Source organism: Equus przewalskii, chromosome 26, assembly GCF_037783145.1.
Source record: "Equus przewalskii isolate Varuska chromosome 26, EquPr2, whole genome shotgun sequence".
Classification (NCBI taxonomy): Eukaryota; Metazoa; Chordata; class Mammalia; order Perissodactyla; family Equidae; genus Equus; species Equus przewalskii.
This window is the reverse complement of record NC_091856.1, coordinates 36,340,990-36,363,694: the sequence shown is the minus strand read 5'-3', so window position 1 is coordinate 36,363,694 and position 22,705 is coordinate 36,340,990. Positions and strand designations below refer to the sequence as shown.

The 22,705-nt window shown below is 65.5% G+C and overlaps 1 protein-coding gene across 9 annotated transcripts in view; it reads right to left on the bottom strand.

Annotated features, from left to right (window-relative positions):
- Positions 1–22,705, bottom strand: part of RXRA (retinoid X receptor alpha) — a 102,431-nt gene that overhangs the window by 40,084 nt on the left and 39,642 nt on the right. The window contains exon 1 of one of the 9 annotated variants that reach the window (XM_070596348.1): positions 18,660–18,934. The exons of 7 other annotated variants lie outside the window; for them this stretch is intronic. The gene's annotated coding sequence lies outside the window, so the exon portion shown is untranslated. Of the gene's footprint in view, positions 1–38; positions 269–18,659; positions 18,935–22,705 lie in introns of those variants that run through there. One more of the 9 variants, XM_070596351.1, reaches the window with a different exon arrangement.

Genomic DNA, 22,705 nt, shown 5'->3' with positions numbered 1-22,705 from the left:
CCCACCGTGGGGACAGACAGGAGCTGAAGCACGCTCACCTCTCGGAGGCCAGGTGGGGGCTCTGGGCGCCGCGGCCTCCCCTCCATGCAGTCCCCCTGAACCGTCCCCATCCCCTCCGGGGTGCCTGCCCAGACACGAGGAGGGTGGGTGGGTAGGGGGGGAATTCCTGGAGAAAGGCCGCCTGCTCCCCGGCAGCCTGGGGGGCGAGGAGGCCCGGAGCCTGTGGGCTGGCAAGGCAGTTTCTCTTCAACAGGAAAAGAAATGACTCTTGTTTCATTTTGAGCCCTGCTGTTCCTGCTAGCGCAGGGGCCCGCCGCCCGCTGCTCTGTCGTGGAACTCCTGTGCTTTCCGCCGCCCCCCCAGCTGTTTGTCTCTCTAACTTTCATTTGCATCCCCCGTTGGCTTCTGGAACACACTCGCAGATGCTCGGGTCAAAGCTCGTCCAGACCCTAGCCGCCCGCGGTGGAGTGGCGGACTCCATGCCAGGTGGCCAGCAAGTCAGAGCCATTCTGGGATGGTCAGGGAGAGGGGACACTCCAGGCGTGGGTCCTCTGGGTGCAGCGTGCGCGGGCCTCTCCTGGGGATGTCCCCGAGTCCTCCCGCTGCCCCTTGACTGCTATCATGTCAGGGACGTGGGCCCGGAGGCTCAGAGCGTCCAGAGTGTGGTTGCCCAGAGCCACACAGCGGATGAGGCCAAGGCAGGCCGGGAGTCCCTGGAGGGCAGGGTGTCCGCCAGCTCCCAAGGGGTTCATGGAGGACTTTCCAAGCCCCGCTGCCATGCGCCCTGAGCCCTGGCCCACACGGCAGCCTCCCCATGGCAGGGGCTCACCCACGCCACACTGACTCAGCCGGCGGCGGCACCAAGCTGGTACTGGTCGTGTGCGGGGGCCCAGCTAGCAGGGCCTCTGCAGATGGGAGACGGGGCCTCGCCCGTGAGACAGACTGAGAACGGGACGTCCGCCCACTGGAGCGGGGCTTCCCCATTGCAGCCACAGCAAGGGCGCCTCCCGGCAGCAGGGCAGGGACCTCCACCGGGGCTCACCTGGACCAGCCCAGACCTCCCCTCCCCTCCCCACCCAGTCACCCCTCCTGCCTCTTCCAGTTCACCTTCCAGTCACCAGAGTGGCCTCTTCCAAGTTCAGCCTCAGCATGGGCCCCCACCCCCACCCCTGCTGACAGCTCTGCCAGCTCTCCACTGCTCTGTGTAGACTCCCCTCCCAGGCAGCCCCCGGGCCCGCAGGGGTTGAGTCTCTGGAACCCCTCACTCTGCATCCCACTGTGCCGGCTCAGTTTGGGGCCCACGAGGCTGATGGGACTGAGTCCCACGCTGAGACCCGATGCCCCATCCAGCTAACCCTTGGGGACCTGTGTGTGCCAGCCTCTGCCCTCCACTCCCTCCCAGGCCCCAGCAAGCCGAGGGACAGGGGCTGGCATGCAAGCACAGGCCCGGGGCCAGGCGATCCTAGAACCCCCACCCCCGTCCTCACAGAGCATCGGGCCACGTCCCCAAGTCTCCGACCCAAGGCCTCGCTCCTCACACGCCCAGGAGGCCGAGGACAGGGAGAGCCTCGCCTCCCACCAAGCAGCTCTGAGGGGCCACCGTGGTGGAAGAGGGGACAAGCCGGCTGAGCTGCAGACAGGAGGGTGGACAGTGGACAGGCAACGTCCGTGCCCTGCAGCCCCTGCCCCGAGAATCCGGGATGGGGCTGCAGCGAGCACCCACGGCAGCACCCAGCCTGGCCACCTAGTCCACGGGGCCCCAGGCGGAAGGCAGGGATGGACAGACAGCCTCTCTCTTTGGCCTGAATGACCATGACCTCCATCTGAGCAGCACTGCCCGCCAGGAATGCCCCACCAGCCCACTCTGTACAGACGACAGCCTCGACCTGCCAAGCTCAGATCTGGCCCCGGCCAGGCCCCAGCCAGCTCAGCACACCCTCCCCAAGACTGTCCCCTCGGTCGGCCACTGGGCAGGATGGCCACTGTCCACTCAGTCACCACCAGAACCTGCCATAGCTCTTCACTACACCTCCAAACTCCGGCCCATCCCAGAGGCGCAAGCAAGACCCCCAGCCCCCAGCGCTTCTGCCTCCTTTGCTCGGGCAGCCTGGTGCCAGTGTCTCTGCCCTCACAGTCCCTGGCCCAGTGCCCCTTCCTGGCCCTCCCGGAATCGCCAGCGTCCACTTCTCCAGGTCCCATGGGCAGGCCCCAGGGCGGCCAAGGCCAGGGTGAGCGTGGGGGAGGGACCTGGGAACGCATGTTTCCACCACTCGCTCCTGCAGTTGGGAGCATCTGCAAATAGCTGCCGTGAACTGTGAACGTGCGTTTCTGAATGCTCAGGGCGGGCGGGAAGGGGCAAGACCGGGGCTGTCCACTGAAAGACCAGTCAGGTGACCAGCACGCGCTCCCAGAGGCTGGGCCACGTGGAGGGGTCCCGGTGATTAGAACCCTATCCTGGGGGAGTGGAGCTCGGAGAGACCCAGCTACTGGGATGGGGGCAGCACAGAGGCCCAGGGTAACAAGCCAGGCAGGCAGCAGCCTCCAGCTCTCTCTGGCCCCTGGAGAGAGTGGGGATGGCCCCGTGGCATGTGACAGGGAGAAGTGGGGACCCAGAAACACGCCTTCTAAGGCTTCAAACCCACCCCAATTCCCAAAACCTACAGGTAGTTCGTGGAGAGGCAACCCCACCAAGTGGGGACATGGGCTCAGTCCCTCCAGAGAACACACATGCCTTAGCACCTGGCCCCACAGGCACTCAGCTGTGCCCTGGACTCTCAGTTTTAGAAAGGACAGCAAAGTACAACCTTGCTACAGAGTCTCGAGGGCAACACCCTCACGCATCCAGACCGAGAAGACGGCAGATCCCGATGCAGAGGGACCCTGGGGACGGGAGGGGAGCCCACAGCCCACTCCAGAGGCTGAAACGCGTCCTGCACGGACTCCCGGGGGACAGCTCTGCTCAGAGCCTGTCAACTCCCCGTCACACACATGCCGCTGCAGACGAGTCCACGGGCATCAGCTGGAAAGAGCTGAGACTGGCAGCAAGAGATGACAGGAGGAGGCACTGGGAGAAGACTAAAAACCAAACCAACGCCCAGCAGCCAGGTACATTCTATGCAAGGGAACCAGAGACCCCACACGCGTCTGGTGCATGTGGCCTGAGCAGTGTCCCCCGTCACCACAGGGAACACAGTCAGCAAGCCGTGCGGGGCACTGAGAATGCCTGGCCCAGCCACCAATGCCCGTGGTGACCACTTGCCACACACACACGGGCCACAGCAACCAAAATGCACCCCCTACAAACGCACACATACACACGCACACACAAGCGCATGTGCACATAGATGCACTCCCAGCTGAGAACCACCAAACGCAATGCTACGCATCCCCACCCCATGTGTAAGACCACAGGGCAGGCATAACGGCCGGGACGTTTTCTGTAAAAGGTAACTGGATGTGATTTTAAATGTTCTGTCACATCAAAAGATGAGCTGACCTGAAAAATTCTCTTCCTGCCCCCATTTCACAGATACAAAAACCAAAGCCGAGAGCCGAAGAGGCCTGTCCATGGTCACGTGTGGGGGAGACCAGGCACATGGGCACAGCTCCCATGCTCGACAAAGAACTGCCAGAAAGATGTGAACCCCAAGCCCCACCGACACCTCCAGGCAGGAAGACAAGCCCCGATCTGCACCGCATGCCGAGTGTTCAGATGCAGGAGGAAGGGGCCTGCAAGAAACCTCAGGTTCACGGACGCAGACCTGGAGCGAGCCTTCGTGGTCACTCATCCGCGACAGCTGAGCAAGGATGGGGGAAGCTGAGCCCAGAGACTCCCAGCGTGGGCTCCAGGTTACCAGCAGGCCGGGGCTGGCCCCAGGACAAGACTGCAGGGCAGGCACACCCTACATCCCTTAATTCCTGACAGAGCAGGACGCAGCAAAGGGCACGGTGGGGCAGGAGCTCCCAGTCAAGCCAGCATAGCACCCAGGGCCAGGGTTCCCCTGTTTCAGGTTCCAGCTCCCAGACCAAGTGGTTCCAGAGACTGCCCAGCGTAGCCTGGCCCTGCGCCCACCACTATGTACGTGGCGCAAGGGGGCCAGGCCACAGCCCCCACACAAAGACACAGGTGAGGGGCCCCAGAAGTTAAGGGTAAACGTTCACAAACTGCAAAAGGATTTTAACAAGCCAGGAAGACAGCAGTGGTCCGAGCTCCCACCAGCTGGCCAGGTCTGGCTTGAGTCCTTCCCCTGAGCCACTGTGTGGCCCTGGGAAAGCCACTTCACAACTCTGAGCCTCAGTTTCCCCCGGAACCTGGGCACAAAAGAGAGCGTCCCTCTAGGGATGTCTGCAAAGTAAGTGAGCCACCACACGGACCTTGGGCACAGGGTGAGCTCACACGGATGTCCGTGCAACCAAACCCAAGGGAACTGGAACGTGAGCCGCACAACGCGGTCGGACTGGACCTGCCAGGACCCCAGCCTCTCACCTCCCTGCAGAGAGGGGCGACCAGCCGCCCGCAGGCCTCCTCCTCGCACACCCCACACTCAGCCACCAGAAGCCGGAGCCAAGGCCCAGGGGCATCCGTATGGGGCCACCTGTCCGTCGCAGGACAGCTCCAGGCAGCCCGCGCCTCCTGCAACTCCCTCACAGGGAGCCCAGGAGGACGGGCCGTGTCCACTGCACCCCTCCAGCTAGACAGGGCCCCCCGTCCCCAGCCTCGGTCTCCTCCTCTGCACGAGGAGCAGAGCAAGGCGAGGAGAAGAGCAGCCATTCACCCTGCCCTGGAACCCGCTGCCCAGACAGCCAGGGCAGGCCAGTGCCCAGTGGTCCTGTCCTCAGGCTGCGGGGTCTGCCAGACCTGGGACCTCTGCCACAGCCATGCCCACGTGACCTCAGACAAGTCACCTCCGTCTGCTCATCTTGGGGTGAGCAGCTGACAGAGGCAGCCTGGGAGAGCGGTGGCAAAAATCAGGACACGAGCCAGAGGTCCTCAGCAGGGCCTACACCACACACGTGCTCAGCAGCCGTGGCAGGCGTTAGAGAGGTAAGCCCTCGGAGAGGGCCAGTGCCTGGCACCCGGCCTGGGCTCTCCTCACCGGGGCAGACGTGCCACGAGCTCCACACCCCATAGGCAAGATCCGGCACCCTCCCAGGTCATGCTGCCCCCGGGCCCACCAATCCCAGCCCTCACCTGCCAGCCACCTGCGGTCCCCCGCCCGCCAGGCCAGGCCACCTCCTGAAAGAGAGGCCAGGAGGTGCAGCCTCATGGCGAGTGCGGGAGAGAGGTCCCACCACGGCGGCGGCCCCATCAGCCCGCGGCCTGCCGGCTCGGGGTCCCACAGCCTCCGGTGATGCAGCGTGGCAGCTCAGGGAGCAGCAAAGCCCTGGGAGGGGAAGGAGGCCCGGGAGGACCGGTCTCTGCAAGGCAGCCGGGAGCTCGGCAGGAGCAATTGGTGCTCGTGCTGGCCCGGCGGCCGAGTTCCCCTTTCCCAGGGCCAGCCCGGCCCACCACCCGCACCCAGACACCTGTGACCACAGGCAGCTCCCATTGGCCGACGTCAAGAGCTTCTTGGAAGAGGACAAGGACCCCGGTCTCGTTCCTCAATCTGAGCCTGCAGATGGTGCAGGAGACAAGGTCACCGCCTGGCCAGGGGTTGGGGCAGAGGGAACGAGCAAGGCTCAAAGAGTGGGCGGGCCTGAGTTCAAATCTGCTTCACTGCTGGCCAGCTGCCTGGCTGCGGGCTAGTTAGGTGACCAGGCGGAGCCTGCTTCCCCTGTCTGCGTGCTGGTGTGAAGATGGGGCAACGGGGCAGGCTCCTCATATGGTGCCAGCTGGCACACCCAGAAGTGCTCCATCACACAGATGCATTGTGCCTGTCCTGGCCCAGCAGGGGTGAGGGCCGCCTGGGAGAAGCCCAAGTGGCCCTCATGGCAGCCACCTATCCCCACCCAGCCCCAGGTCCCCACCACACTGTCCCCCTGCTCCCCAGCAGGAGGCATCCTGCACACCCAGCCCTGGAGAGCCAAGAGTCTGGGCCCGGGAGAGGGTCCTGCAAGAGGTGGGACATGGAAGGCAGAGGCCCAGAGGCCAGGAGTCCAGGACAGAATGGGGTCACCGGACCAAAGAGGGCGGAATTCAGAGTGGGGCAGAACCTTGACTGCCGGGAGCCGAGGAAGAGCAACAAGGAGCCAGGGCCAGGGAGGCAGGGCCTGAGCAGGCCTGCACAGCCGCGGGCGGGGCCCTGCCTCGGAGCGCGTCTGCAGGAAGCCCGGAGGGAAGGAAGCTCTCACGGCTCCCAGCTGCCCTCCAGCCCCACAACGGGGTCATTCTTCCGGGGCACAAAACGCCTTTTGTGGCCCATCAACCAACGGCGCAGCCCAGGGCCGGTAGTGGAAGTGGGGGAGCTGGGGCCACAGCACAGCCTTCAGCCCCACCGGTCCCTGGCAGGCGAGTGGGGATCCTCGGTCCTCAACCCCAGGAAGTCTGAGACCCCACCCACTCTGTCCACAGTGGGCTGCCCTGCCGAGGCTACAGGGGCCAAGGCTGCCCGCACATGGTCTGCTGCCCATAGCCGATGCCGAGGACGGGCGGCCGAGACATGGCTCAGGGCCAAAGGAGCACGACGACTCTCTGGTGGTAGCCCCCACGCGTGCCCACCCTGTCCGAGAAGGCTTCTGCACTCCATGGTGGCTGTCGGTCACACTGGAGGCCAGAGGGCCATGGACCAAAGATGGGCAGGGCCTCACTTGAGGGCCCCGCTGCCCACTACAGCCCTGGCACCGTTGGACACAGGCGAAACCAGGTGGTGTCCTCCTGCAGGACTCTCACAAAAGGACCAGGCTGACCAGGCTGACAGCCCGGCAGGAACCCTGCCTCGGTCCCTCCTCCCCTGCCCCGCCCAGTCACTCAGCACACCCCACACCCATCCACCAGTCTGCTCACGTTGCACTCTCCATCTGAAACCCAACTTATCGGGGGGCCCAGGCAGGTCCCTCCCCTCCAGGGGCCTCCCACCCCACCCCACCCCATCCTGACCATAAAGGTCCACACTCACAGGAACCCACTGAATTCCCGATTCCCCGACGTTCCCCAACAACGGGCTGTCCTGGTGCTCATGTGCCCACAGCCTGTGACAGCCCAACTCCATCCTCAGTCACAGGGGACCCGCATCACGGCTCGCTGCCCTCTGCACCCCGGCCCCACCACACAGAGCAGGCACCCCAGGAATGTCTGCCCAGTTTGGGTGGGAGGATGACGAGGGCAGTGCCCAGGGGTTACACTGCCGAGGGGAGGGTCCCAGGACTCCCGGCTCTGGCAGCCACGGGAGACAAGATGGTAAAACATTTCCTGCGATTTCACTTGGTTTGAGTTTGGGCCATGTGCACGTGTTACTATATTTTTATAACAATGACATAAACCGCCACTGCAGAGGCCTAACTTCAGCAAGAGCCAGTCCCGAGGTTTCTGCCACGCCTCCTCCGTGTGGGCCCGGCTCCCTCACGCTCTCCTTCACTTCGTCCAGCTCCCTCATCGTCCGGTTCACTGGCTCGTGAGGACCACACCTGGATAAGTTCGCCCTATGGACAGCGGCATGACGAGGTCCCGCCCAGAGCGAGGATCACAGCCCAGCCTACTCCACGCTCACGCAGCCCATTGAAGGCTTTATTCCCCAAAGGCAAGCCATGCCAACTCAGCTGTGGCTGGTGGTCAAGCGTGACCCCCAGATCCTCCTCAGCTGCCTGAGGGCCTGGCCAGTCAGCCGAGAGCCTGTGCTCCCAGGGCGGGGTGGGGAGGTTCCCGTGAGGTCCTCTTGGCCTCACCCCACCGAATCAGCTCATTTGTGCCCAACAAGCCTCATTGCTTGAAAGCTCACTCTTGCCGTCTTTAGCAACCAGGTAGGAAAAGGTGCTCAGTGCCACCCACAGCTCACCCTCAGCCCCACGGGTGGCAGGAAGGGTCTGGGACTGCAGGGTCCCCTCTCAGAGCCAACACGGATTTACTTCCCAGCTCAGGAGGACTGAGAGAGCCCTGCTGACCAGGAACAGGGCCTGTCCCATCAGCTGGGTGGCCCCAGGGGTGGTGCAGCCTGGGCGCACGTCCCTGCCACGGTCCACCTGTGTGCTGACACCTGGGGAGGCCTTGTGCAGAACTGGGTGCTCAGACGCCACCAGCCCCCACCAGCCGCGCACACTTGTGTGACGTGTGCAAGCACACAAGTCATATCTATGTGGGTCACACGGCCCAAAAGTCCAAGCAGCACGAGACCAGCCCTGCGTATGGCCAGGTGCCTCCCCGCCCTGCGGAGTCTCAGCCCCTAGGCCCTGCCCCAGGCAAGTGTGTCCAAAGGTGCTCAAACATCTAGCAAGCGCCAAGAACACGCAAGGCGCTGAGAAGGATCGCGAGCACAGTCTCGGCCCCTCTGGGTGGGCAGAAAAGGGGCGGGGGCTGCCCAGGAGTGGGCGGGACCGGCTTGGACGGTGCGCATCTCTTTCCGCCCAGCACTAAGCGACATCCTCAGTAGCGTGAGGTTGGCCATGGTGGGAGTGTCATCGCCACAGAAACTGGAAAACACCATGGACCAGACACTTGGGGTCCTCTCCAAGCCTCAGCTTCCCCCTCAGGTCACTGGACTGGGTTGTGCTCCCCCAGTACCCCATGAACCCCCCAGACCTGCTGTTCCTTCCAAGCACAGGAGCCCCCTTCATCCAGTGCCCCACCTCTGGGCTGCCTCGCCAGTCCAGCAACGTCCAGGATGACAACCCAGGGTCACCCCTGCGGACGGGCCTGGGGCCGCCTGGTGCTGCCCTCTCCCGCCAGCTGCCCTGGACCTGCCCCAGCTCCTGGCCCCTGGGAGGCGCCTGGCCCCACGCAGCCCACTGCCCTCCCCAGGGCTCACCCTCCCCATCAAGGTGCTGAGGCCAGAGCCCAGGCCCTGGCAGAGCACCCCCACTCCCCGCCCCCAGACCTCAGCTTCCTTCCTCCCACACATGGCTGGCCAGCAGCAAGGGAACGGCAGGGAGGGCCGGCGGTGGGCAGAGGCACTGGCCCCACCGGGGATGTGCAACCCCAGCGAGCTGCCCCCTCCCTCTCGCTCATGTCCTGGGGGGTCCAGGAGGTTGGGGGGTCAGCACAGAGATCGAGGGCCACCATGAGGCAGCAGCTTCTCCCACACTCCAGGGTCTGTGGGCAGGGGCGAGGAGGCGAGGGGCCTCAGGGGGCCCTCTGACAACTGCGCCTGACGGCAGCATGCACAGCTGTCCCTGTCACCACCCAAGCAGTCCCACCCGGGAGAAGCACCTGATGCCTCCTGTGTGCCCACACCCAGGAGACACCATTTCACGAGACCTACTGTGCAGCAGGCCCGGACGGAGGCACTGCCTCCCTTCCAGTTGGCTGCCAAGCAGAGCACCCCGGGGAGGTCAGGGTCTAATTCAAGGTGAAGCCGCCCCTCAAAGTCCTGACCAGGGCCCCTCGCCCCCAAGGCTGCCAACAGTCAGCTGGCAAAAGCCCCACATTCACCTAGGCGTCTCCATCAATCACTCCCACCAAGACCAGCCCCCTTCCCTCTCAGAGCAGCCCTGTGGCCACAGTGGTGGAAGGTAGGCTGCCTCAGCGTCCAGCCCAGCCCAAGTGTCTGGCCCTCTGTAGTTTCTGTGGCCCTCAGCCCCCTCAGCCTAGCCCTGGCCCCCAGAGCAGGCACGGTCATTCCCTCTGGATCTTCCTGCCAGGGACACCTCCTCCAGGAAGCCCTCCCTGCCCCTGCAGAGTAGGAAGATGCAGAGAGGGCCCCAGCCTCAAAAGACCCCTCAGAGCACTCAGCCCAGCCCCACAGGTGCAGTCAGGGCCCACCGCCCCAGACCGCAGGTCATCCCTGGACCCCAGCCCCCAGCCCAGGCTGGTCACCTCTCCCAGCCTCAGTGCTTCAAAGCCTCTGCGGCCTCTGACCAGCCGCCCCCCTGCCCCAGACCTCCGTGACCAGCCCAGCCACATGCTCTCCCTCCTCAGTGGTGCCCACACTGGCCCCCGAAGGGCAGGAGCTTTCCCGTTGCCAGAAGCAGCAGCTGGGGCTGAGAAGTGCCCTCAGCACCCCATGCACGGTGCCCGGGTCATAGATCCGACAGGAGGCTCTGCTGGGCTCAGACCGGGTGCCATCAGACTCCGCCCTGCTCCACTCCCGCCCAGGGGAGCGCACAAACCTCCCGCGCCCCACAGTGGGGTGAACACACCCACATCCCCCCGCACCCCCAAAGGCCCACACACTCCCACCCCTCCTGGGGCTCACCGTCTCAGCTGCCAAGTGGGCAGTGGTGTGCTGACCCTCAGCAGCAGGTGGGGCGGCTGCCGTCCTCACGACCCCCAGCTCTAAGCCCCCTGACCCCAGGACTGGCGGGCCTGGAGCCCCCCGGAGGCCCCTCCCCTGGCCTCGCCCTCCAAACCGGGTACGAGGGGTCTGCAGAAGGGGCTCGGTGAGTCTCAGCAGCCAGTGTCACCCCTGGCCAGACAGGAGCAGGACCACGGGGCCGGCAGGCGAGGGGCACGGGCATGGGCGGGCAGGGGCCAGCCTGGAGGCGTGTGGGACTCCCACACTGCCTCGTCTGCTGCCTGGACACCCAGGGACATCGACCCACCAACCGCAGCGCCTAGACTCCGTCCATCTGCTCTCCTGCCCTCCCCTCCCCACTCCCGATGGGCTTTCTGCCCCCATGAAAGGCGAAGCAGCCTCTGCTCCTGTGGAGCCCTGACCCGGGAGGCGCCCGGGCCTCAGGCAGGAGAGCCTGGGGGAGGCTGGGTCTTGGAGCCCCTGATCCCTGATCTGGCCCCATCCCAGTTCCCCCGGAGGCCAAGGGCAGGCACCCACCCCAGCCAGCTGCCCTGTCCCCATGCTGCGGCCGGTTCCCATGCCAAGCCGGCGGCATGCCTCAGCACGCAGCAGGGCCCTGCCGCCCCCACCCCCAGCCTCGGCATGACTCACAGGGCCGGCACGTCGCCTTCGGCCCCACCGGGCGGCCGCCCTGAACACACACACCTGCCCAGACTTGAAGCCGGCGGACGGCAGGGCGGGCCTGGGATCCGGGTGTCCCCAGTGTTGTCGGGCCAGCCAGGCCCTGCGCTGCAGAGGGGCTCCCGGGAGGGGCCCAGGAAGGTCACAGTCGGGCAGGTGGCCCAGGAAACGCAGCCCCTGCAGGGCTGGGCCCCAACCCTGATGGCCCCAAAGGCCCAGGAGCTCAGATCAGGCCTGCCTCCTTGAGTCACCTAGCCCAGACGCCAGCAAGGTGACCAACCGGGGAGGGCGCTGGGCCCTCCAAAGGCCTGCGGCCACTGCCCCTCCCCATGTGAGGCTGAGCTTCACCCAGGGAGGCCAGAGAGGACAGCAGGCCCCAGGCCCCTACAGGCCACAGGCCTCTGGGTCCCAGGCTCTGGCCCGGGCCACGTGGGGAAGTCCACTGTGAGGAGGGGCTCGGCCAGGCCTTGCTCCTGCTCAGGCCAGGCCCGAGGTCTCAGCTGTCAATCGGGAGGGTCCTGTCACCTCCTGGGAAGAAGGGGGGCCGAGAAGGGGTGACACACAGGAGGACAAGGCCCTGCCAGTGGTCAGGGGAGCCTGGGAGACACCTCCCAGGGGGTAGCCACACCTCAGCTCAAAGGGTCAGAGTGGGCCTCTGACACAGAAGGGCCCCCAGGCCACTGGGCGACGACGTCCACTGTCCCGACCCACCACTCCGGGGCAGCACCCTTCTCAGACACCCCATCTTGGCCCCTCCTGACCACAGCCAGGGAGCAAGGGAGGCCCGTCCCAGCATCTCCCCAAGAGCCCACAGTGCTGGGCACCCACCTCAGGGCAGCCTGTGCCCCTGCCCTCAGGGGGCCCTCAGGAAGTGGGGAGAGAGCCCGGAGGGCAGGGCCTCACCTGGTACAGGTGAGTAGATACAGGGTCTGAAGGAAAAGTAAAAGCAGAAGAACCAGCAAGAGCACAACAAGGACAAGCAAGAAGGAGAGGGAACAGCATGACGTCCAGTCTTGCTGCACAGAGGAGGGGTGCGGGGGAGGGCCGAGGAGGTGGGAGGGGCCCAGGATCTGGCCTGGATCCCAGGAGCTGTGTCAGCAGGAAAGTGACCCCACCCGGCAGTAACTGCATTTGCTGACTGACTGGCAGACAGCTGGCAGCACAGGCCCCACTCCCACCCCTAATGGAGGGAGGGCAAGGGGCTGGTGGCCCCCCAAAGACAGAAGCAGGCCTCTCTTCTGGGCACAGGATGGAGCAGGACAGTCCGACTCAAGGAAATCAGACCACGTCTCAGCCACGGGCAGCCTGACCTCGGCCCTGCGCCCAGCTCGAGGGGCTTGCACAGGTGTGAGCACACGTGCCAGGAGGGCCGCCTGGGGCCAGGGCCTCCCCTGGACTCCCTCCCGGAGGCAGATGGACGCTGGTCAGGCCGGGGTGGCCCCGGGACCCAGAGCCCTCAGTGTGCGGGGAACCACGTCCCTCGGCACACCGGCTCCAGAGTGGGGAGATGGCGGGTGGGCACGTGGCCCCGGGCTCCTGGCCCTCTGGCTGCGCCGGAGCCGTGACAGAGCCTGTGAGCCCCGGCCCTGCGCTGGCTGAGGACACGGAGAGAGCCGCCAGCCCACACCTGCTCCGAGGCACTGCCACAGTCCAGCTGGGCATCAACCTCCCGCCAGAGGACACCTCACTGGGGACAGGGTCCAGGGCCTGCTCTCCGGGTGCCCCAGAGCCCGGCTCCGAGCAAATAAGCCAGCCAGCATCCTCACCTCCCTCCAGGCCACGTCTTCTCCCTGCTCCGCCTTCCAGAGACAGGGCAGTGCAGCCCCTCAGGAGGCAAGGGCTAGGACCCCACCCACAGGCGAGGGGCTGGGGTCTCGGCGCAGGGCCCTGAGCACAACCAGCTCACGGCAACCCCCGCAGGCAGCCCAGCTCTGACACAGCCCCAGCCGATGGAGGACACAGCCCTCTGCTCGTGATGACAGCACCGGTCCCACAGCGGGCCCCTGCAGCGGCCAGCACCCTTGGCCCCATGCTCTGCCGGCCCCTCCCTGGCCTTGCCCAGAACTCGTGGCAGCTGCCAGCCTCCTGCTGCACATGCCCCTGACCCCAAACATGGTGAGCGTGAAGCCTATTCGCCACCCACGGCATCGCCGTCCACTGCGCGGCCACCATCCCGGAGGACAGCGCGGAGGCTGGACCACGGGCTGCAACCCCTCTGACGGTCAGGCACCTCCTGGCCCTGCCAGCTGGCTTTTCCCAGCCCCGCGAGGCCCAGTGGAGCCGGGGTCTCACTCAGCACCCCTCCGCTCCCCTCCCCATCACCCCTCACCGAACCTGCAGGGCGGGACAGGCTCGTGGGGACACGAGCGGGGCTGGGCAGCAGCAGGCTGTGGCCGACCAAAACACGCACAGAGGATTAACACCAGGGGAGAGTCAGCCTCTGGGAGGACGACTTTACGTCTCTGAAGGAACAGGGTGCTCCCCCTTCCCCCTAAAATCCAACACGGGGTCAGACGGCGTCTTCGCCCCAGTCCCACCAAGCACTCAACACCCGGGCCTTCGTCCCGCCACTGATGAAACCGGGGGTCGGGCTCCCCACGGGCACAACAAGGATGCGAAGTGCCAAGGCGGAAGCCGGGAAAGCCACCCCCTCCGGACGTGCTCCCCTCGTGGCGGCCGCTCCCGGCTACAATCTTCGAGAAGGGAGCATGGGACAGCAGCCACAGGGCGCCAGTCCTGCAGGCCCCAGGCCAGCGACATGCACCGATGAATTAACAGGCCATTCACATGGTGAACTTGACACAGAGCAGCATCCTGCCTCGTAGGACGAAACAAGGACACGGACACACCTCACAGGCCACGGCTTCGGGAGAATCGGCCGCTGAAGAGAAGGCCCTGCCACTCCTGTTCCCATGAGGGCCAAGAAGAGACAAAGGGACACGGCGACACAAGTCCGGACAGAGGGGACCTGCGGTTGACTGTGACTGGGGCTCCCGCTCTGGGCAAGCGGACCAGAGCTCCCCGGAGCTGAGCACGGCTGGTGCTGAGCTCACCGCGAGCGCCTTCCGTCTCGGAGCATGGGGCCAGCTCTGACAGGGCCTGCCCACAGCGAGAGCATAATAGGGCCCTGCATGCTCTGGGCCTCCACCTGATGGCCCTGGAGTGAGTGGGGCCGGGCAGCCCCAGGGCCACCTGCTCCATGGTCAGGTGGTCACAGGGACAGGCCATCATGCCTGCACAAGGTGACTCAGGGAGGGGAGCCAGCTCAGCCCATCAGGGACCCGATGACCACCACTAACTACCCACACTGCCTGGGGGCCCCAGGAAGGGAGGGTGGGGCTGCCTAGGTCCCACAGCTCAGAAGCAGCAAGTCTGGGGTTCCCTTCCAGACCGGATCCCAGATGCCAAACCAGACTGGCCAGGGTCCCTGCTCCCAGTGCCAGGCCCTCACTCGGCTCCCCCCAGGCCACGGGCGACAGAGCCACCAGGAGGACCTGCATAGCTCAGGTCAGGAGCAGCAGCAGGGGGCCTCCCCAAGACGAGGGAGGGTGTGGGGCCAGGATACACAGACCATGCGCTGCCCGGTCGGCCAGCCACAGGGACATGAACGTGTCTTGCACGGGCCCATGCCAGCCCTCCACGGCCCAGGGACCCCAGTGCCCCAGGCCCTCCAGGCGGCCCCTGGCCTCCCAGGGATCCACAGCCCACACAGACCCCGCCAGCTTCTCAGAGCCCAGAACCCTCGCTGGACTCAGGTGCAGGGAGCCAGGCAGGTCCCTCCCCAGGCCCTGCACCAATGGCGGGAGAAGGCGCCTGCCCAACACCCCGATGTCCACCCGCCAGTGCCAGCCGGGGAGGGGCGTGGCGTATCCAGATCATCCTCAACACGAGGGACCCTGCGCCAGGCACTTTGCAACACGGACCTCATTCAGCTGTTTGAAAAACCCTACAAGCATTGCTGTCTTTTTGCAGAAGGGAAAATGAGGCTCAGAGACACAAAGTTCAACCTGCCCAAGGCCACTCAGCTGGTCAGTGGCGGGTGAGACCGGGACCCAAGGCTGCTGCCTGGGCACAAGGAACAGCAGGGCAGGGGTGCAGCCATGGACGGGGAGCGAACGGAGTGGGGCTGATGTCAGGGGCACAGAGACCACTCAGACAGGCGTCGCACAGACACACGGACATCAGCACACGCACAGCCTGCTTGAGACCCAGAAGCCCCTCCAATCCCCCAACCCAGGCCACGTCTGCAGGGTGGTCAGCACTGCTCGAGGCGCAGAAGGCCTGTGACAGGAGCAGGACCCTGGGTCGCAGGGCCCAAGTCCCCAGGAACACGCTGGTTCGCTCCTCTGCCGGCCTCGAGGAGGCATGGCCAGCCCCGGCAAGAGGTCAACTTCTCCCTCCCCAAAAACGGGGGGACCCTTCCTACAGGAGATCCCAACTTCAACAGAAACCGAAAACCTGTATTCCGTTTTGTTTATAAAATAAGAGGCTGTCATTGGGATACCCGTGCGGAGGAGGGCCAGGCGCGGCACTGCCATGGGTGGGGGGAAGGTGCACGGTGGGGGGCTTTGACTCCCCTCGTTTGGCGGGGGTAACGGAGTCTCAGGGTGGCTGGTTTTCAGCTTTTTTGGGGGGAGGCTATCTTACAGAACCTCAGCATCTCCCTCATCGGCCACGTGCACCAACATTCCCCCAGAAGCGCTCTCCAAGCCAAAGGTGGATTCGACCTCCTCCAGCCCCAGCCCCGCGGAGCCCTCCACCTCCCAGCTGAGCTGGACGGAGCCCCAGCAAGGCCGTCAGGAGCTCCCTGCCCAGCCCTGCGACCCGGCCCCCGCCCGGCTGTAAGATGAGCCGGCTCACCCAGCATCACTCGCCCGACTAACACCAGCCCGTGCGTCGGCACGGCCCCTGGGCTGACCCCGGGATGAACCGGGCTTTGCGCTGGGCTGGGGCCTGCCTGGAAGGCTCCGCCAGCCGCCTAGACCCAGCTTCCCGCGGCGTCCCGACCCCGGAGCTCCAGACGAGCCGAGGGCCACGGGGGGGGGGGGGGGGGGGGGGGGGGTGTCCCTCAGCCGCCTGCCAAGAACGCAGCACTCACCTCCCAGCCCCTGACCGGGCAGCCGAGAGCCCAGACCACTGCGATTCTAGACACAGGAAGGTCTCCTGGGGGCCCAGGCCCAACCACGACCACAGCGGCCACCGCCCGCCCTCCTCCTCGCCCGCCCTGAGGCTCCCGGCCCTCTCCACGCTGCCCCATGCTCTCTGGGCCTGTCCACTCTCCCCCTAGCCTTGGGAACCGGGTCATTTCCAGGAACACACCAGCTCTCTTGCCTGTAGGCGTGGACGTGCTGTTCCCTGGGCCCAAAACTCCCCCATGTGTCTCCTGGCTCACTCCAACCCAGGCTCAGTTTAAATGACACCCCCTCCAGGAAGCCCTCCTGATCCTCCTGGGCAGGGTAGGGGCCTCTTCCACTATGTACCCCGAGAACACTCACCATGCCGCAGGGCGCCCCCAGCCCACTCGTGTGAGGCTGCCAAGGTCTGTGGGCTCCTGAGGGCAGGAACCATAACTGGTTCACTGAGCATCCCCGGGGCCTGGCACACAGCAGATGCCAAATAAAGACTTACTAAAGGGATGGATGGGGTGGGGACAGGAGAGCTAGTAACGGGTGAATGCAGGCTGAATACAGGTGAACACAGGATTCACCATAGTCCTTAAGAAGCAGCTGAGCAAGCACCAAGTTTCAAAGAGACCCCAAGGCACTGACAAGCTGTGCAACCCCAAGCAGGTTAAGCAACCTCTCTGAGCCCTTACTTCTTCTTCTGCAAAGAGATGTCACATATGAAGGAAGTGGCTAGGAGGCAGTGGAAGTGGACAAGTGACCATGAAGCTGGCCTTTCACATCCGTCCCCACAGGTGGTGAGGTACAGGTGGCCCAGAGCTAGCAGACCTGGGTTCAAGTCCTGGCTGCACGACTTACACCTGGGTGGGGCCTCAGGCATCTGACTGAACTCCTCTGGGTCTCAGTCCTTGTCCTCAGAAAGGGGACGGTGCCCTCGGCTTCGCCTCCCTTCACACGTCACACAGAGCACTCACCAGGGGGACAGCTATGCCCCACTGCCCCCTGTGCCAGGAGTAGACAGACAAACAAGGCTGGGCCCTGCCCAGGGACTCCCACACCAGAATCAGACAGAGAGATGGCCTTCTCCAGGATCCCAAAGGGACCGGTCAGTCAGTGACACAGCGCAAGGCGGAGGGTACTCTATCCTGGGGTAGACATCAAGGAGGGCTTCCTGCAAGAGGCACCACATGCCTCCCTCCAGCTATGACACGGTAGACTCCCACAGCCCCCAAACCAACCCCCAGGCACTCTGTCCTCAGTTGGGAGATGGGACAGACCGACATACATGCCACCCCGAGGGCAGCAACCCCAGCCATGGGCCCACGAGGACGGAAGACAGAGGCAGGAGCCCTGGCACCAGGAGGCGCAGGGTCCAAGGCCAGCCCCCCGTCCGGGCCGAGGCCCGCAGTGTTCTCATCTGGAAAATGGGCTAATAAACCCTCGAGACAGGGCCGCTGTAGGATAACCGGGCGAGCGGAGCATGGGCGGCTGCGGTGGGCAGGCCCAGACACGGGCCCCGGCACACGGCAGGCGCTTACAACCGGGAGCCTCTGTGGGGGTCACCTCTCTTTCCATTTCTGTCACCCCGGCCCGAGTGACGGTGCTCAGCACCACTGGCTGGAACCCACACAGTCCCCCCACCGCGACCCCTGAAACCCCCACCTCACTGCACTGGCCCCTGCTGGGTAGCCGCCTCGCTGTGTGGCCCAGCCCCAGCCCCTCACCCTCTCTGGGCGCCCACTTCCTCATCCATGAGAGACTGGTCTCCAGCCCCTCCCTCGCTGACAGGCGACAGGCAGACGCCGAAGTGGGGGCGAGGCCTGACCGCAGGCTCCAAGAACCCAGGCCCCACCCGCAGGGGCCCTGGCAGGGGTCTGCAGCAGCGCCTCACTGGGGAGGGCAGTCCTGAGCCCCTCTCCTCCTCCCCTTCACCCGAAAGCCAGACTCCAGAAGCATCTTTAACCAGCTCCACGCCCAGGCTGGTGGAGTCCCCTCAGGGATCAGAGAGCCTGGGCTGCTTGTCTGAGGTTGCACAGCTCCGAGTGGCAGAACGGGGCGCCCTCGAGGGTGTACTTTACCAGTGTACCATCGCCCCCTAGTCTGAACCTCGGAGAGTGGCCTTCACTATCCAGTAAACTGGACACCGGTGCCCTGTCTCCTGCTTAGTATCCCCAGCAGGTCACTTGGCCTCTCAGAGCCCCGGGTTCCTCCTCTGAACACTGAGCATGAGAACGCCCAGCCCAGAAGGCCACGAGAACGCACGATGCCCCAAAGCCGAGTGCCCGGTGCAGGCGGATGAGTGATGAATGTGCAGCCCCCCGGCCACTGTCTGCCCACTGCAGGGCAGGCCCAGGAGCCAGGCCTACCCCGGCCAAAGGGAGAGGGGCGCCAGCCAGCGCGGCCCAAGGCTCCCCCTTCCCGCCCTCTCCTCTCCTCCAGCCAGGCCCTCGGAGGGCACAGGGCCTGGGACCCTTGGCTGCCCCTGTCCACGATCCGGCTGCAGTATGCCCACCCAGCTGGCAAGCGTCCTCACCTGCCTCCGCCTCACCCCCTTCCTTCCGGCCCCGAGGACAGCAGCGGCTTGGGTGCAAATCCGGCCTTACTCTGAAGCCGCCTGACCTCGTAAGACGGGTAGGTCACAGGACCACGTGGGCCCAGAGTAATGTCACCCTGCCCCAACGTCACGACCTCAGCCGGCACCCTGGGCAGCCGTGGGAGGGACCCCTCATCTCCCCACGGGGCAGCCGGGCACACGGAGAGGGAGGTGCAGGCGGGGCCTGGCCCCCAGGCTCTGACACCCGGTCCTGTGACAGGCTGGCAGGATGTTGGGAAACCCACGAGCACGCATTTCGACACCGCCGGCCGCGTCAGCGACGGGTTTCGACACGCAGCAGCACCCGGGCAAGGGCCACTGCCATCGTGTGTGCTGCCCGCCCGCCTGCCACGTGGGGAGAGGCCAGCCTGGGCACAGCACCCCTAGCCCCTCAGCCCCCAGCCTGCAGATGGCCCTCGTTCCCAGAGCATGGAGACAAGCGTGGGGGCCCCTTGAGGGGCAAAAGCCACCCGCAGCCTGCTTCCCACAGCCCGGGCCCGGCTGCAGGCTGCAGGCTCCAGGACCAGCGGGGACCGCCCTGCGTGAGCCTCCGTGCACAGCTGTGCACCAGGACGAGGTCCTCCGCGGACCAGACTGGTCGGCCGGGGCGAAGTTGGGGAGAGGGTATTCTGGAAAGAGAAAGTGCCCATGGGGCAGCCCTCCTGCCCGGCACCGGGAGGCGCGGTAAGTGGCAAGACCCCCAGGCCCAGGCTGCCCCCTCGTGGTCGTCCCCACGGCAGCCAGCCGGGCAGAGCTGGCACACCCACCCCTCCCAGGCCAGCTGAGCCCAGGGGGCTGCTTGTGGCCTGCATGCCTTCCCTGACTTTTAACCAAAAACAAGACTGGGGCCGGGGACGGCCACTGCCACTCAAGGCCACCTTGTGCTCCAGGGACAAGGTCCCACTGATCATGACAGCAGCCCCAGCCCACAGAGGAGGAAACCAAGGCCCAAGGAGGGCCAGCGACTCGCCCCAGGGCACACCTCGAGGACACCCTTGGGTGGGGGCAGACGACTCTCCTTACTGTCCCCACATCAGGAGACCAAGGGGCACTCTGGCTGCATCCCAGGGAGTCAGGCAATGGGGTGCCCCCTCCCGCCGTGCCCACCAGCCCTGGAGCCCTGCCCCCAGCATCCCACCAGGTCTGTAAACCCAGCAAGATTCCGGAACCTCAGAGGACTTTGCTTGGCACGCTGGGTGCTGTGAACACCCAGCCCATCCGTTCGGGAGACTCGATTTGGGGATCTGGTGTGAGCTCACACATGGAGTGCCTGTGCACGCACACGTGTATGTCTGTGACTGCATAAACGTGTGTAAGGTTTCAGGTTAAAATGGGCCTTAAACCGGGAGGAGGGGGTATCCCAACTCAGCCTCGCCCCCCACGCCTCCAAACCACGAGGCTGACGGAGACGGCAAGGCAGCTTCGGGACAGCTGGGAAGGGACGGTCCCGAGGTCACTCAGCCAGAGAGGGACCCAGCCACCCCAGGCTGGACCTCGAACTCAGGCCCATGACGCCCAAACCCAGGGAGCACCCTGGGCGGGGCCAGGCGCATGCGACGCTCACAGGGAGGGGGCCCAAAAAGGCCCTCAGAGGTGTGGCAGTCATCGCCCATCACACTAAGACAACACACACACACGTGTGCACCACCCACAGAAGGACACGCCTGACTGCTCACCTAAAGCAAGACAGCCAGCTCTCCAGAACCTTCTGCTGCTCGGGCTTTTTCACCCCACAGGGTGCATCTCTACCGCAGCAAAGCGCAGGGAGGCCCCATGGCGGAGGCTGCCTGGCCCCGGGAGGGAGACCCCAGGCCCTCAGGGGCGCCCTCACCAGGGCCCTGGGACAGCAGGAGCAAGAGCATCGCCATTCTTCCCGGAGCGGCTGCGCCTCCTTCTGGGGCCGGGTCACGCCCGTCCAGCCCTGAGCGGTCTCTGCTGAGCCCCTGGGGCCCCGGGGTAGTGGGAGCCAGGAGCTGGCTGGTGGGCACACGTGGGCGCCTCCCCCTGCACCGGGAGAGGGCTCTCCAGGGACAGGGGCTCGCGGAGCCAAGGCCCAGAAAGAGATGTTGTTCTAAGGCCACCGCCCCACCTGCTTATCTCAGGCAGGTGACGATGGAGGGAACAAGCACGCAGCAACTCTAGAGTGAGAAGAAAGATTCAACAGGGGCCGCTGTTCCCCCAGCTGAGGGCCTGGGGCTCCCTCACGCCCGGGACCCCTTGGCTCAAGCCAGGAAGACCCCCTACCCTCGCCCTTCTGACAGTCGAATCGAGAGTCCCAAGGGCGCTGAGGAGATGCCAGGCCCACACCCGCTGCAGCCAGGCTCGCGGGCACACGGATGCCAGGGGCCCTTTCCGGGCAGCCCCGGCCTGGAGCAGAGCCACACAGGCTGGCACCTCCAAGGAGGGCTGAGCGGGCTGCAAAAGGAACAGGGCGGTGTTTGTTTAATAACAAATTACCCCGAGCAGGCGGGGCGCGCCTTATCGGTGAGGATCTCCAGCAGGCCGATCCCATCGACTGAAGTCAGGGAACCCTGGGAACCATTAGCTTAATGAGCAGTTCCTATGGGGTCAGCAAAACGGCTGGCTGAGCCGGAGCCCGGGAACTAGGCTGGCAGCCGGAGCCAGGCTGGGCGGGTCCTCGGGCGAGGCCCATTGAGGGAGAGGAACCCGGAGGTGCCAAGGTGCCGCCACAGGACAGCACAGGCTCCACCCCTCGCACCTCTCCACCTGCGGGCACGTCTCTGGGCCCCCACGTGCCCACTGCACAGGTGGGCAAGTTGAGGTCTGGGAGGCGGCCCTCAAGGCCAACTGAATACCCAGGGCACACCTCAGAGGCCCACCGCACCCTCCCCTCCCCGGCGCGGCCCTAACAGCTTGGCAAAGGGGCTAACAGCCGCCTGGGTTCACGTCCCGTCTCCCGGCGGCTGGTTCCTTGACTGCTCTACGCCATGCGCCCACCAAGGCCCGAGACCACTGCCCAGCTGCCCCCTCCAAGGAGCACAGCATCCAAAGCCACACAGGAGCTGGCATTTAGGGGGCAGGGGGCAGTCCCTGGTCCCAGGCTGCTGCATGGCCTTGGGTGAGGGATCCACCTCTCTGGGCCTCAGGTCCCCACAGCATGTGGACAGTCCCTCTGGGCCCTTCAGAGCCTGACACCGTATTTCCAGGTGCACCTTCTGGAAGCAGGAAAACCAGGCAGCTGGAGACAGATTCCCCAGCCCCACCCAGCTCCTCCTGAGGAGGCCCAAGCCCATTGGTGGGAGGAGGCTTCTCCCCACCCTCCCACTGCTGGGCCCTGCCACAATGGCCCCAGGCCGGCCTCATGCAGCCCATGGGGCTCAGGGCCGGGGGCAGCTGCGGCTGGTGCTGGGGAGGGGGCTGCTTCCACTTCCTCTGGGAGCCCGCCACGGCCGGGCGGCCCTGCCCTGACACGGAGGTAACAGGTTCCAGATGTGTGGCCAGGGGAAGACAGGAGCAGCCCGCACCCTGCTGAGGAAGCCGGAGACGGCCTGATAATGTGGAATTCCTGAGCCCGTGCCAAGGCCCGGGGACCCGCGCGGGGGCGGCGAGCAGTGCTCAGAGAGGAGGGGCCGCTGCCCATGCCCATGCGTGTGCCGGAGACCACCCAGGCAGCAACGATGCTGGGGACACCCCGAGGACCACAGTCCCTGCCCTGGCCGCCTCCCCGCCGGGGCCCCGGCATCTCGGAGCCTCAGTCTCCCATCTGTGACCGGGCACAGCAGCTCCTCCAAGGCTGCTGCTGCTGCACGCAGGACCTGGTCTGAGAGACGCTGACCAGTGGCTACGGCACCCTGCAGAAAGGAAGAGGTGCGAGCAGGCGCCAAACAAGATCCCAGCCATAAGGCTCCCACCAAGTCAGAGCGACTCTCCCAGAGGCCGCTCGCCGGACGCCCGACCCCCAACCGACAAGCTCATGCCAAGGGGCCAGCTTCATCACTGCCGGGTGTTTGTGTGCGTCTCCCCCC